Source organism: Crotalus tigris, unplaced genomic scaffold (genome assembly GCF_016545835.1).
Source record: "Crotalus tigris isolate CLP2741 ecotype Arizona unplaced genomic scaffold, ASM1654583v1 scf7180000024307.1902530, whole genome shotgun sequence".
In the NCBI taxonomy this organism is placed as follows: Eukaryota; Metazoa; Chordata; class Lepidosauria; order Squamata; family Viperidae; genus Crotalus; species Crotalus tigris.
Genome location: NW_024100479.1, coordinates 142,347 through 157,437, shown reverse-complemented (window position 1 = coordinate 157,437; position 15,091 = coordinate 142,347).

Genomic DNA, 15,091 nt, shown 5'->3' with positions numbered 1-15,091 from the left:
ATTAATGGAAGTTTCACTGAAGTGAAATTGACTCTGTTCCTTGTTTAAGTGACAGGTTGCAATGCAGGGGCCAAATAAATCAAGAGATAAGACTGGATCCCTCTGGCCATACTGCTGTAGATTTCCCCAACCTGGGACAACAGCCAAAGCAATGTGAAGGAGTTACTTGGTTGTCTTGGAAAGTAGCTTGAAAAAAAGAGGCTCTTCCAAAGTAGGTGGAGTATCCATTGTTCCATGCTATCTACACCCAATTCTGAATCCCGACACACACATTTATATTATTTCTCAGGGTATAAGAAAATGTAGAGAAGTATTCCCAGCAAAAAAACACAAATTATTATCTCATATTTTGTATGGTTTGTTAGCTGTTCAATTATATTAAATGATAACCCAAGGACAAACAAAAAGGAACAGTGTCTATCTGATTAACTTCAGAATGATATCATACAGTGATCTAGTCAAGATTCTAGAAGCAATCTGCTAATATGAGCATCATGATCATGATCCTTTCTAAATAGATAAAATACTTTTGGAGAAATCAGCAACAACAATGAAACAATCATGCTGAAAAGAGACTTTTCAAAATGGAAAACAAGTTAACTATTACTTTAAAAAGTGAGTACTTTCAGCATAGTTTTGGTAGTTTCATAAATTTACTAGCAATCTTTAGAAGCGAAGTTTCTGGAAATATCATTTCTATCACTACAATGTGGACCAGAAGTTTCACAATAGTTAAATTTTCATAATTTGTTTAGAAAATAATAATCTCCCATACTATTTGCCTCATATTAAACAAACAGGATCATGCCCATTTATCCCACTCTTAATCTCCACACCTTGAGTTGGAAATGGTCATAGGGAAGCACATGTTGCATATTGCAACATCTGATTTTAGATTGTTCTTTATGATGAAAGTGTGGATTGGGCAATCCTTGTCCCTTCTCTAATTTTACAACTAATGTGAACAGAACCACAAAACTAAGATTTTTTAAAAAAAAAAATCACAAGCCCTTCATGATTCCTGCCCCTCAGTTTTAGTCGACAGCATCCCTGTATATATTATTACATTGGTCATAGATGTTGCAATGCAATAATTCAAAAAGCAATGAATTCCCTCTCAATAAGATGTTTGAATATGTTGACTTCAGTGCCTATGTTTCTGCTTTTTCATGTATTCATTTTGTGAATTTGCCAACCCCTAATATGTGTTATTTCCATTTTTTTAAAATAAAGTTAGAAAAATAACATTGCTCACCCAACAATAGTTGGCAAAAATTAATAGTAATGAGTTAATTACCATTGCCAGCTGCTTACAAAAAGGGAGGAGGGAAGAAAAAAATTAGGCCTGCAGGCAGAAGCCTTCTGCCTTTTTGCCTGCTGGAAAAAAAATTCTCCATTTGTGGAAACATAAAACACAACTTTTCTGCATTCTGTTTAGACATAGATTGCATGCCACCTTTACATGGCCCTCAGCAAAGACTCTCTTCAGCTTTTACATTTTCCATACCCAGCAATCTTTTTTTCTCCCCTTCTCTTTCTTTTCTTCCATATTTATAGCACATTCGACTAGCTCTTAAAAAAGTGGAAAACAATCACCCAGCGGAATAGATGATTGTCAAGTTATGTCTCTCTTACAGTGGGAAAAAGACCATCTGCAACTTTTAAATAATATCTGAATCCTATTTAGATTTCCAGCCCTTTGGATATCAAGCCTGTGGGTTTTTTGAGTATTTGATTGATTCACTTTCTATGACTTGGGAAAGCAAAGTGTGAACACTCAAACCTAGAATCTGTACCTCTTCATCTACCTTTTCCTATTCCTCTGTAGTAGCTGGCTGATGATATTTGAAGTTATTTCAGCATTAAAGTATTTCCCCAGAATTTCATTAGTTGTGTTGGAGTTTGGTTTTGTTCCTACTCTCATATTTGCACCAGGTCATCTTGCTTTACTTGCAAAACACATTAGTTTCATGGCAGTTCTTCAGAGCACCAAGCCTGCTGATATCTGGCTTTGCAAAAAGCTAAGAATACTGAAAAGCACAACATAAACTCCTCCTAAATACCATATCTGTACCTCGAACCTGTAGCCCTAGTGCTGCTTTACTAAAAATAAGTAAGACAAACCAGGAAAGTGACTTCGACAGGAGTTGAAGTTGGGACATCTTAGTCTTAGTTTATAGCATTTTACTTTATTTTATTTGCTATTAGGCCACTGACAACTGAATGCCAAGATGTTTATTCCAAAGTAAATACTTCCAAGTCAGGAGGAGGATGAAGATGATGGTATAAATAAGGATTAGATATAATTTTTATCTTTTCTTTTAAAAAAGATTTCATTAAAACAGTGTGAAAAGGAATTATTCCAGTGGAAACTTGTAATTATTTCCAAGAAAAACCCCACTGTTACACAAGCTGCCACTTTCATAATGCTGTTTTTAAAAAGTTCTATGATGGTTTATAACTGTGCCTACATTCCTCAATATGTTTGGCTTGGTAACAAGATACATATAAAATTGATATTTATTTATTCAATTTGTATGACTGCCCACCTCAACAAGTGCTTAATGTGGCAGTAAATAAGGCAGGCATAGTAAGAATGAAGGATTTACCATGTTGTGTTTGTGCCTTTGCCTATGTGTATGTGTGTGAGAGAGAGAGAGTAAAGAGAGAGAGAGAGAGAAAGTGAGAGAGAAGAAGAGGAGGAAGAGGAGAAAGGAAAGAAAAGAAAGAAAAAGAGAAAGAAAAGAAAGAAAAGGAGAAAAAGAAAAGGAGAAAGAAAGGAATTGTAGCGTTATCCCCTCAGAGGCCGCCAAAGCCCAGGCCTCCCAGCCCTGCTCCCCTCTGTCACGCTCTGCAGCTACCCTCTCAAGGTGTTAATAAAGTCTTTTCCAGCGGGAGCTCACGCGAAGTGAGGAGGTGGCAGATTCTCGTCATCAAGGGTGGGGCTTTCAGGAACAAAGATGACCAGCCCCTAGCTCTGATAGTCAATGTTTAACAGCCTCAGGCAGTCGTAGCAGCAATAGTCAATGATTTTACAGCAACAGTTTGGAAACAAGGGGATGGGGAAAACCCCAGCTCCAGGCAGCAATGGAAACACAAATGAAGGTAGTCAGTACTCTGCAGTAAATGCTCGTCCCGCAAGAGCAACTCCCCACAATGTCTATAACTTGCACAAGTAACAGTAATCAAAGTTCGGATGGCCGCTGGTCACCAAAGCAATAGCGACCAGCCTCTCCTTCTCTTCTGTCGTTGCTCGCAATCTCAGGTCTCATCGATGTCAAAACCCCTCCCCCCTTTCTTTTATTGTTAAAAACTTTCTCTCTCCTCACTCTCTCTCTTGCCTCCACTCAGGATATCCCCCCCCACGAAAGAAGCAATAAAATTCCACCTTCTCACTTTCTCTCACTCTCTCCATCTCTCTCCTTCTGAGAAAGGGATCAGCTAAAACCTCAAATTCCTCTTTGCCTTTACCTGGTCTCTCCCCGGCAACAGCAACCATCCCCCACCCCCTTTCTTTCCTGTTTTTTCTTTCCTTCCACCCAATCTATGCCCACCCTGCCCAAAACCAGCAGCAGCTGTCTAATCTTCCCTTTCCTTGGGCAGGCTCCCACAAAGCCTTTCAGCCAGCCTTGCTACACACTCCCCCCACCTAAGCAGTTTCTTTGATCCCCCAAAGAATAGCAAACTTTCTGCTAAGCATCTATATTATCTGGGAGCAAATCAACCTTCTTTACACAGTAAGCATCACTCTCTCTCTCTGTGCTATGGTCCGGGGCATCGTATGTTAATCTCTTCACTCGGTGTATCACACGCCTTGGTCTTTGCACTTTAGGCTCTGCAATATCGTGGACACCATCCCCTCGTAACTCCCCATCCCCGGAGGTACCCGGAACCGGTGGCTCCTCTAATGCTGGTGAACACAAGCCATGTGAAGTGACCTGATCCATCTCTAACAGCTCCCCTAACTCTGTGATCTCCAGAGTCAACAACCCCTCCTATCCCAATAATCCCCCAGGCTGATCCCCTACCTCAAATCTTTGAGGAGTCCTCTCCCATTCGCAAGCTCTAGGCATGGGTTCCGAAATGTCAGCCCAGGTTGTTCTAATTCCGCCTCACTACCCATGGTGGGGTGTGTGATCCCAGTATCCCCTGATGACCACAATCAACTTATACAACTATCTTCTTCTTCAGAGGCTTCCGTTTCCCTCCCTACAGACAGATCAGATTTTGCCCTAGTTCCTAACCTTCTTCCTATACGGGACTCAGTTGCGATGACTGGCTGGGTGACTGATACTACCTCGTTCAAAGGCAATAAATGGTTCTGATGCCACACTTTCAAAGGCCCTGAACTTCCCTCTGGTCATATCCGATACACTGGTAGTCCCAGCAGCTTCTCAATAACAACAAACAACTGGGGGACCTACCAATCTGCCAGTTTGTGCTTCTCAGAGGGACCCAAATTCCTTAATAGCACCTGATCACCAGACTGCAACTCCTGAACTCTTACTTTCAATTCATAGTTCCTCTTATTCTGCTGCTCCCGAAGCCCTGCGGTCTTTTCATAAGCCCCCTTCAAATTCTTCCTCAATCTATCTACATAGTTACGATGTGCCAAAGACTATGTCTACCAGCAGGCGGGCTTCCCTACCAAACATCAACCGATACGGGGAATACCCAATGGCATCATTCCTCATGCTATTATACACCTGCACGATGGTAGAAATATGTTGCATCCAGTGTTGCTTCTGTTCTTCAGTGAGTGTCCCCATCATATCCAAAAGAGTACGATTAAATCTCTCAGGCTGCGGATCTCCTTGTGGATGATACGGGGTGGTACGAGACTTCCAAATGCCCAGTAAGCCCAGTAATTGCTTAACAAGCTTGCTTTCAAAATCTCTCCCTTGGTCGGAATGTATGCACTGAGGCAGCCCATAATGTACAAAAAACTTCTCCACCACTACTTTGGCTACCGTAACAACACGCTGATCTTTTGTCGGGAAGGCCTGAGCATAACGGGTAAAATGATCAGTCATGACCAATACGTTTCCTTGCCCACTTACATCCAGTTCCAGGCAAAGAAAATCAATGCAAAACAAATCCAAGGACCCATAACTTTGCAGATGGCTCATCGGTGCAGTCCTTGAAGGTACGGTTTTCCTCTGAATGCAGCACAGGCAAGATCTACAATAGTCCCTGACTTCCGTCTTCATACAGGGCCAGTAGAATCGATCCATTACTAACTTAAAAGTCTTTTCCGGCCCCATATGTCCGTGCTCGTTGTGTAGCACAATCAACTGTTTCTCTGTGTTTTTCCAGAAGCTTCTCTGTGTTTCTCCGGAAGCAAAAGTTGCCACCTTTCTTCAGGCCCATCTGAAGGGCCCCTTTGATAAACCACTCCATAGCAAAGCTGTAAGCGATCCCACTCCTTATATCGCACTCGGGTGCCTCTTGGCGAATCAGCAAGTAAAACCTCCCATTGACCACTTCTCAAATCCCTCTTTGGCTTCACCTGGTCTCTCCCCGACAACAGCAACCACCCCCACCCCCTTTCTTTCCTCCTCTTTCTTCCGCCCGGTTTACGCCCACCGTGCCCAAAACCGGCAGCAGCTGTCCAAGCTTCCCTCTCCTTGGGCAGGCTCCCACAAAGCCTTTCAGCCAGCCCCGCTACAGAATGACATACAGAGATTCAGATGCAAATGAAATGAAACTAGATTTAGTCCCCAAAATAATGCACTGAATTTGCTTTTAGTAATTCTCCTTGGTTAAAGAGATAGAAGTAAGACTGAGCCCAGCGTGGATCAAGAGTTGCTTGATGGTACTAGCTTGATGGTAAGAAACAATATCTAATTGTGTAATAGATGATGAGTAGTGTCTCTCCTCTGAGGTGTTGTCTGGCTTGAAACATTCACTGCAATTAGAGTAACCTGTGGGTTAGGTCTGTGCTAAAATGAAGAACCTGTGGCTGCAATGCTTTAGACTTTATACTAAGCTGTATCAATCTCCTTGAACCCTTCTACCTATATAAATTATCAGCAGTACCTAGACCAGTGTTTCTCAACCTTGACAATTTTAAGGCATGTGGACTTCAACTCCCAGAATTCCACAGCCAGCAACCTGGCTGTGGAATTCTGGGAGTTGAAGTCCACATGCCTTAAAATTGTCAAGGTTGAGAAACACCGACCTAGACTATCTACATCTTGAATATTTATGTTGGAAAATGAAGGGAAATGGATGCTGTTATTTTGATGTATGCAACAAATCAACGCATCAACAAATGTACTCTTTCCTGAATGTAAGCCCCATTGAATCGGAGAGAAAGGTAGCAATGATGCTATTTCCACTGATAGCTTCTCTGTGCTCTGTATGCAAATATGCTTTTAGAATTTCATTTCACAACTACTCATAAAAGCCATATTGAAAAGGCAAGATACAATATTTTTAAGCAAACCATCGATTCTCCTAAACAGATCTTTATCTTCCTGTGCTGAGAAAACTTGGACTTGGTCCATATATAGCAGTGTTGGGTGGAAATAAGAGGCCAGGATGGTTGAATTCAGTATCATGTTTGGAATTTATTTAGGGATGTCAGTGCTGGATACTTCCTTGCAGGAGGGAAAAATCCCACATATATAGAAAATTTATGGAAAGAAAGCAGATGGGTAGACAGTCTTTCTCCTGACCCTAGTGATCAACTATTCAACTTGGGGGAGAATGTATTTGCACTATTTTAAAAGCTGAAGTGAAATTATCCATTCTTAGCATTTCATTTTTTCTTTCAGCCACCATAGATCACAAAAAAGTTTCATAAGAGGAGTGACAAACTAGCAAAAGATGATATCTCAATTCTCCCTAACCAGCTTTTCAGCTCATTCCTCCTCTGCCATCTCCTTTGGTGCAAAGTATTTTTGATGGGCTTTATAAGAAGCCAATAGTTTGTGTTTCTGGGCCTACTTTACAAGAGAAGACTGTCCCTCTAGTAGCTAGCAAAGAGGGTACTACCAGACTCCTAGCTGGTTAGTTAAAAATGGTACTTCTATCATTATGTAATAGATGTGCACTTGCTTGTTTATTCTTCCACAACCTATATAAACTAAGCATTATACTCTTTGCACATAAAGAAAGTAAAGTGACAAAATGAAAATGGGAGCCAATAAAAGAAGTTAAAGGCATAAGGGCAATTGATAGTAGAAACTTTGTTAAAAGTAGGGATGTTATTCAGAAAAAGTTAGCGAGTTGGCCCTTTGACTTGTCTATGACATGCGGCTACATGTTACCTTTGTCACTGAGGATCTGTATTGGTTCGGTATACTAGCTGTTGCTATAAACAATATTTCATATTTATGCCAAGGCAGAAATTCCCAGCTGTATTGTGCTGTAGTTGCTTCCACACTGTGTAACCAGTAGGGTACCCAAGGACTTCCTACATCTGCATCTAATCCTTCTTCAAAGTTTTGCTTTGGATGAGTATAATGGGCTTAGACTTTATCTGCTCCAAATAATGAAGGTAGTTAAGGATTGGGCTACAACAAAAGTTAATATAAAATGCCACCTGATGGGAACTAAGATTGGAGAAGGTCAAAGGCCATCTCACTGCCTTTCCAAATAATTTTAGTACATACTGTATTGCTTTTCTGTATCCTAGAGCAGTGCCCGAGTTTTGATATTACTACTTACTAGTAAATTACTTGCTTAAGTTAGAAAAGGGTGATAGGTGGGAAGGGATGAGAAGGATTGGTTGCTTTAGAACAGCAGCTCCCAACCTTTTCTATACCACGCACCCCTAGAACGCTTCTGATATATTCTCGCGCCCCTTACGAAATTTTGAAATAATGGCAAAGAATTATGCATATTTTGAAAATCCAAGTTTTCGCTCCCCCTGGAATATTGTCTCGCACCCCCAGGGGGTGTGAGCACCCCCGATTGGAAACCCCTGCTTTAGAATTTGGAGAACTGCTGCGATCTAGCTACTGGGTTAGCTGGATCAACTGTCCAAGCTGATATGAAGATTCCTTCCAACTGGCCACCTTGTACCCTGTATCCATTTCTTTCGAGGGCTGATTTCCCATTTGGGCTGCGCTTGGAATGTGGAGTATGTTGACCATTGTGATTGCAGATACCTGGTGCATGTCTTCAAATTGGCCTTCCATATTGGATCTTATTGCTATAAAGAAATGCAATGCTCATGGGTAGCATTTTGTATAATATTTCCCTCTGATAGCCTTACTGAAGATAAAGACATATGTTTAATTTGGATTTTAATTCAAACTGACCTACTTCACACTTCCTACTCTAATACTCAAACGAGAGTGCAATTATCTTTTGGTTTTCACATGTCAAATTTTGCAGTGCGGTAAGAATGTATAAAACATACATATTTTCACAAAAAAATATTAACTCGGAAGAGGCACAAACTGATCAGGAAACAGGATAGAACAAACTTCACACTGTCCCGAAGTTAAAAACAGCAAGAGACATGTTTGTGCAGCTTTTCAGAAGAAATGCACATGTCCATTGTTTCTGAAAAATCACTGCAAAGAGATTGACATGACGGAGAGAAAACTCACACCAGAAACCAGTAGAGGTTTGTAAAAAAAGTCACTTGTAGAGTGACTTCAGGGGCCTCTTGAAACTCTCAAGTCCATCCATGGTCCAAAACATTGATCTTCATGAGCATATGAACATCTTACTGTCTGTCAATTCTTGCCGTACTTTTCATGTCCCCACATTCTTAACAGAGTAACAGAATAAGAAAATTGTGCTATTTGATTCATCACAAAATAAAGAACAGTAGGGGCTATAATTTTGCATATTTAACAGTGACCACTACTAAATAGGCTTATCAGCTGAATTACCAGCATCTTTTGAGCCAACATCATTAAAGAGAAAATTATTTTCTGTTTGGATGTAATTAAAGGTACAATCCACTTCATTTACATATCCCCACAAACATTCCCTGTAAAACAACAAATTTGAATAGTAGCTCATTTGCAAGGATATTTATCCAAGCTTTCAAAAGAAGTTTACCTTTGAAGCAAGAATTTTAATTCAAAAATATGCCATGTACACTAATTCCTAGCTAGATATGTTCCATTCAAATGGGCTGTTAGTAGAAGGTCATACACTGATTTGGTGCAGATGATGCTGAGCACTCAATAGGAGCCTTGTAACAATAATCAGAAAGCCTTTGATGTTTTGCATAAAAGCACCACAATTGTTTGCGTGGTCACAGATTTGGACCATTCCATATTCATGTCACAGATTCCTAAGCATTTGCTACTATCCAGCCTTTGCAGTTACATCAAAAACAAAGCCCTTTTGTTTCCTAATTTCTTGGGGGCAATTTAGACTTCTTGCCCAGTTTGCCTTTTGCCTCTATGCTGCAATTGAATACCAAAAAGCAAAGATGTGGTTTTCTCCAAGTTGTTGCTTGTTCTTTACAAGTCATAGGTGAGATTAAGTACTGGCATAAGCATATGTTTTGTTGGATCACAGCCCTCACTTGCCATGGTCCTAAAAACTTTTATCACAATTTAAAAAGATTTATATGCTTCTCCTGGCTACACCACCATACATAAACATACATGTGCACACAAACACACCCATAGATTTTGTAGGAAACTAGCGCCGATGTCCAGAAGACTGACTAATGCAGCAGTCTCATAAGATGTACTGTATGCCCCATTTGCTTCTGAGGAGGAAGTTTGAATGATAGGATTTAGTAACAAAACTAAACGTACCCCATCATCTAAGTTACCTAGACAGGAACTTAAACAACAAATATTGCACGGATCACATTGGAACCCACTCTATTCACACAGAGACTCCCATGGGCAAGAAGGCAACAGTTGAGTTAGGGAAAGATGATTTTCTCAAATCTTTCCTTTGCTGCAGGTTAGCAAGGCCCCTTCCTCTACTAATTACCCAATATACAAGGTCCACTAAGCGGTGCTAAGAGGCACGTGGCTCTTCAGAGATAAGAATGAAACTAGGAGTCATTATGGATCTCCTCTTTCCAAGGCCAAGGGCGAATTGCCAAAATTCAACAGTATCTGATAAGCCAAAATCTGATTGAGAGAATGTATGATCCCAGCCAACGAAGACAGTCTCAACTGATATGGTAAAGGTAAAGACTTCTTTGAGTCAAACAGAAATTTGCACATGCTTCCCAGCCTGGTTATTTTGGGGGCAGTCGTCTATCCAACTGCTAACCAAGCTTACCCTACTTAGCATCTAAGCCCCAAAATACGTGCGTGGCTAGATGCTGCTATCCAATGAGATGCACAGAGGTAGTCCTCTAGGACCAGAATTGAGCTCAAAATTTCTGTTGCTAAGCAAGAAGTTAAGTGAGTTTTGCCCCATTTTACGACTTTTCATGCCACCGCTGTTAAGTGAATCATAGCAGTTGTTAAGTTAGTATTTATTTATTTATTAAGTCCTATGCCAGGGATAGGCAACCTTGGCTCTTTTATGACTCGTGGACTTCAACTCAGCTATGCTGGCTCAGGAATTCTGGGAGTTGAAGTCCACGAGTCATAAAAGAGCCAAGGTTGCCTATCCCTGTCCTATGCCATCTACACTACAAGGTAACTCTGGGCAGCTTACACATTATAGAAACAAGTGAAAAATAGCTAAAAGGTTAAAACAAACCAAAATTAAAATATTAAAAAATGCGCTAAAACCATGCCTACAAAAGCCAACAAAAAGATGGGATGGGGATAAGATCTTTTTATTCTGTCAGCCACCTCCAGAGGTGCGCGCCCCCTTCAGGGCCTCGGGCCAACTGGACGGTTTTATAGGTGAGAACTGCCAAAATGGATAGGGCAGTTCTCACCTCCAGTGGCAAAATGTTCCACAGGTATGGGGCCACAGCAAAAAAAGGCTCTTTTCCACCTACTTCAACTCCTTAGCATATAGGATCTGCAGCAGTCTTGACACATCAGGGAGAAACAGCTCCTCAGATTTCCTGGACCCATGTAATGCAGGGTTTTAAAAGTAACAACCAACATCTAGAATTGGATCCGGGACCAAATTGGCAACCAATGCAGCTCACGCAGTATTGATATTATATGTACACTCCCAGGACTATGCATGTAGCTGCATTCTGCCCCAACTGCAATTTCTGAATACTCTTCAAGGGTAGCTCTCTGTACAGCACACTGCAGTAATCCAGCCAGGAAATGACTAGGGCATGAGTGACCATGCACAGGAGTCAGATAAGGGACAACTGGTATATACAATATGAAGTTACACAAAGGCCCTCCTAGCCACGACTACCACCTGCACTTTGAGCAGGAGTTGTGAGTCCAGGAGGACCCCTGAGTTGTGCGTCAGATCTGTCTGGGGTAGTGCAACCCCATCCAGAGTTAATGATGAGAAACCCCAGATCCAGAAGTCCCTTGTGCCCACAGCGATTTTGTCTTGGCTGGGTTCAGCTGAAGCCTGTTGTCCCTCATTTATACCATTACAGACTTTGGGCACTGAAAAAGGGTAGTCATAGCATCGCTTGGACCACCAGGAATAAAGATATAGAGATATATATCATCAGCATGCTGATGATATATCATCCCAAGGTGTCAGATGATCTCACCCAGTGGCTTTATGTAGATATTAAAAAGGAGTGGAAAAAATACTGAGCCCTGTGGGACTCCACAAAGCAGTGATAAGGGTTGGACCTCTCGCTTCCTATTAACATCAATTGGGACCAGCCTTGGAGAAAGGAGGAGAACCAGCACAATACTGGAGCTGTCCAGGCCCAGCCCCCATAGCTGGTCCAAAAGATCCCATGGTCAATAGTACTGGAAGCCGCTGAGAGAGCAAGGATCGATGCACTGCCCTCATCCTGTTCTCACCAGAGTTCATCCAGTAAGACAGTTGTTATGTGAATCTAGCTTCTCCATTGACTGTGCTTGTCAGAAGGACACAAAAATGATCACATGTGCCCAGGACACTGCAACCGTCATAAGTATAGGCCAGTTGCCAAGTATCTGAATTTTGATCATGTGACCACAAGGATGCTGCAAACGGATTGGGTGAAAAAATAAATCACATTTTTTTTCAGTGCTGTTGTAACTCCAAATGGTCATTAATCAAACAGTTGTAAGTCAAGGACTACTTGTACTGCATTACACTACACACAGCTTACATAGCTGCTCCTCCAAAAGCCATCCCTCTACCCTTTAGATGGTATTTCAAGAGAGATTTGTTCTCTGTGTCATTAGCCCAATATAAACACTGAATCATAGATGTTTTTGCTTCTCTCAGGCTTCTGTTTATTTTGTAAACCCCTCGGCTTCTTTCCTGCCTTTTTTTTAATTTAGCCTAAATCCTGAAATTAATTAAGAATTGCACAGCAAAATGATAACCTTAATTATAAAGACAACCTTGGTGACCTAATTTCTTGCTGCAGTCATGTAATATTAGATGCTATCCAGTATTGTCCACAAATCTTACCCTCAGAGTGGGTGTGCATGGACAAGAAATAATAAAGGAGCCATACTTATGACAAGCTCATAAATACATTTTAACTTGCATTATGTAGAAAAAAAATGGGATATTTACATTTTTTTTTTACTTTTTATAAGCTGTTATAAGATTTATGCAACTATTGGCAGGAGGATATTCAGACATAGATGGATAACTAATGTGTATATCTAATCATATAACTTATCTGGTTATTTAATGTATCTACAAAGGTCATGCAATCACTAATATACATGCACATGATATGTGGACAATATAATATAGAAGATAATAGATTAAGATAAAACCATAATAAAATCATTGCAATATGGAGCCATAGAATTGCAGTGGGATAAATGTTAAACTGTGATACCTAAGGAAGCCAACCATCTTATTGCTTCTGGTGTGGCTGTATTGAGATCATCCCAGGTCCCTTAAATTCTTGAGGGGACATTCTTGAACTATATGTGTTATAGTTTGATCTGGTGCACCACAGTCACATTTTGGGCTCTCAGCTACTTCTCACTTAAAGAGCTTTGCCATGCTGTCCTGATTCTAGTCAGGTGACTCTCTATTTTTCAGGGCAACTGCATTCCTGGAAGTGGTTTTGTTGGTTCTGTGTGATATTTTTGGTGGTGGTTATTAAAAGTCACCCATCCTAATTGCCATTCTTCATCTAGATTGTTAGACTATATAATGTTATTCCAAATTGTTTTCCTAGATTTAAGCCTGGTGACAGGTAGAGAGTCTAATATTTTATGTATTGGAAGATCTCTAGGAGTTGAAGGGCTGTTTATCTTGACTTGTCTATTGTCACCTGAGATCAGAAGGGGGCAATTTTAGAAAGAATGTGGAGCCATGAAAATGATGTGGATTTAAGAGTTCCAGATATTATTCTCATTGTGTCATTAGGTGAACATCAACCTTGTTGGCATGTCATCGTCTTCCCCATACAGGTGTGCAGTATTCAGGAACAGAAAATACTAATGATTGTGCCACTATACGCAAAGTTTTGGCTTGTGCTCCTCAGTCTGTTCCTGCAAGTTTCCTAATCAAGTTGTTCTTGGTTTTCAATTTTTGTCCGATTACTTCAAGGTGTTTTCCAAAGATAAGGGATTGGTCATTGGTTATTCTGAGATATTTTGGATGGTAGTTGTGTTTTATTCTTTCCATAAAAAGCTAAGTTTAATTCTTCCTTTGCTGTATAATTGCTTAGATGGAAGGCACATACTTAGGTTTTATTGGGTTAGGGCAGTGATGGCAAACCTTTTAGAGACTGAGTGCCCAAAGTGCAACCCAAAACCCATTTATGCATCGTCAGTGCCGAGTAGGTGTGGCCCATTGGCTGGGTGTTGCCAATTGGGTGGGCGTGGCTAGGGTGGTAATGGGAGACTGGGTGGGACTAAAAAGTTCAATCAATCAATTCCAACTTTGCAAGATCTTTTTTTTCCCCGCGAGGTTGAAATTGACTGATTGAACCTTTTTTTTTTTACACATGGCGGCGGAGGCCTAAAACGAAAAGGTTTTATAAAACCCAGATGAAGCTCTAGGACTGGGGTGTGCCCACAGAGAAGGCTCTGAGTGCCGCCTCTGGCACCCATGCCATAGGTTCGCCACCACTGGGTTAGGGCATAGCCTCCACTTCCCATATTGGCTAGTGACCTCATATCTTTAGTAAGGATATATTCTCCTTCCTCAAAATCCTTGGTTTGGATAGTTATTGCCATATCATCAGCATAGCATTTTTTTTCAGAATTAGTTTCTGATAAATCATTAGTATATAGATTAAATAGGAGTGGGGCTAGAACTGATCCCTGTGGCAAGCCATTCTTAATGGGAAAGGATTTACAAGTGGTACCTCTTACAAAAACCTTGAAGTTTTTTTTTTTTTAGATGTTCTCCAGAAAGCTTTAAGATACGGAATAGTTTTCTTCAGCCTGAGCATCAAACTGTCAAGCTATACCACATCATAAGCTGCAGTTAAGTCAATAAACACCATGCAGGTTTTTAGTCTTTTGGAAACCAGCTTTGATCAATGAAGAGCCAGAATTTGCTCGCAGCAGCTTCTCTTGGTGTGGAACCCAGCCTGGAAAGAAGCAACTCTATCAACACGTCGCCGCATTCTATTATAAAGTAATCATTCCAGAACTTTATAGCAAATGCTCAGCAGAGCTATAGAATGGTAGCTTGCTGGATCATCATGTGGTTTTTTTCCAAATTTTAGGATGGCAAGGGCTTGGGATAACTTGAACAGATTGGGATCTTTCCAGTGTTTGAAGCATCTGTATAAAATTGTCGTAGCCATCTTATAGCATGTGGTCCTAAATGTTTAATAAATATTTAAACTACCTGGTCCATAACTCACATTTAGTTTACTTAGCTTCCTAAGAAGAATTTTAGGACTATGGTTAAGCTACAGAAGGAGATAGAAAGGGAAATATTGCAGGCACCTGACCCCCCCCTGCAGAGCCAAGTATTATCAAGGCTTCCCCACAAATAATATTTTTATTTTGCTTCAGTCTAGGTAGCTTAATTTATTATCACTGTTCTAAATTCAATAGGCTATGATTGAAAAGTACAATCCGGCAGAGCATTAGAGCATACTGAGAACACCTAATGTGATTTGGGACTG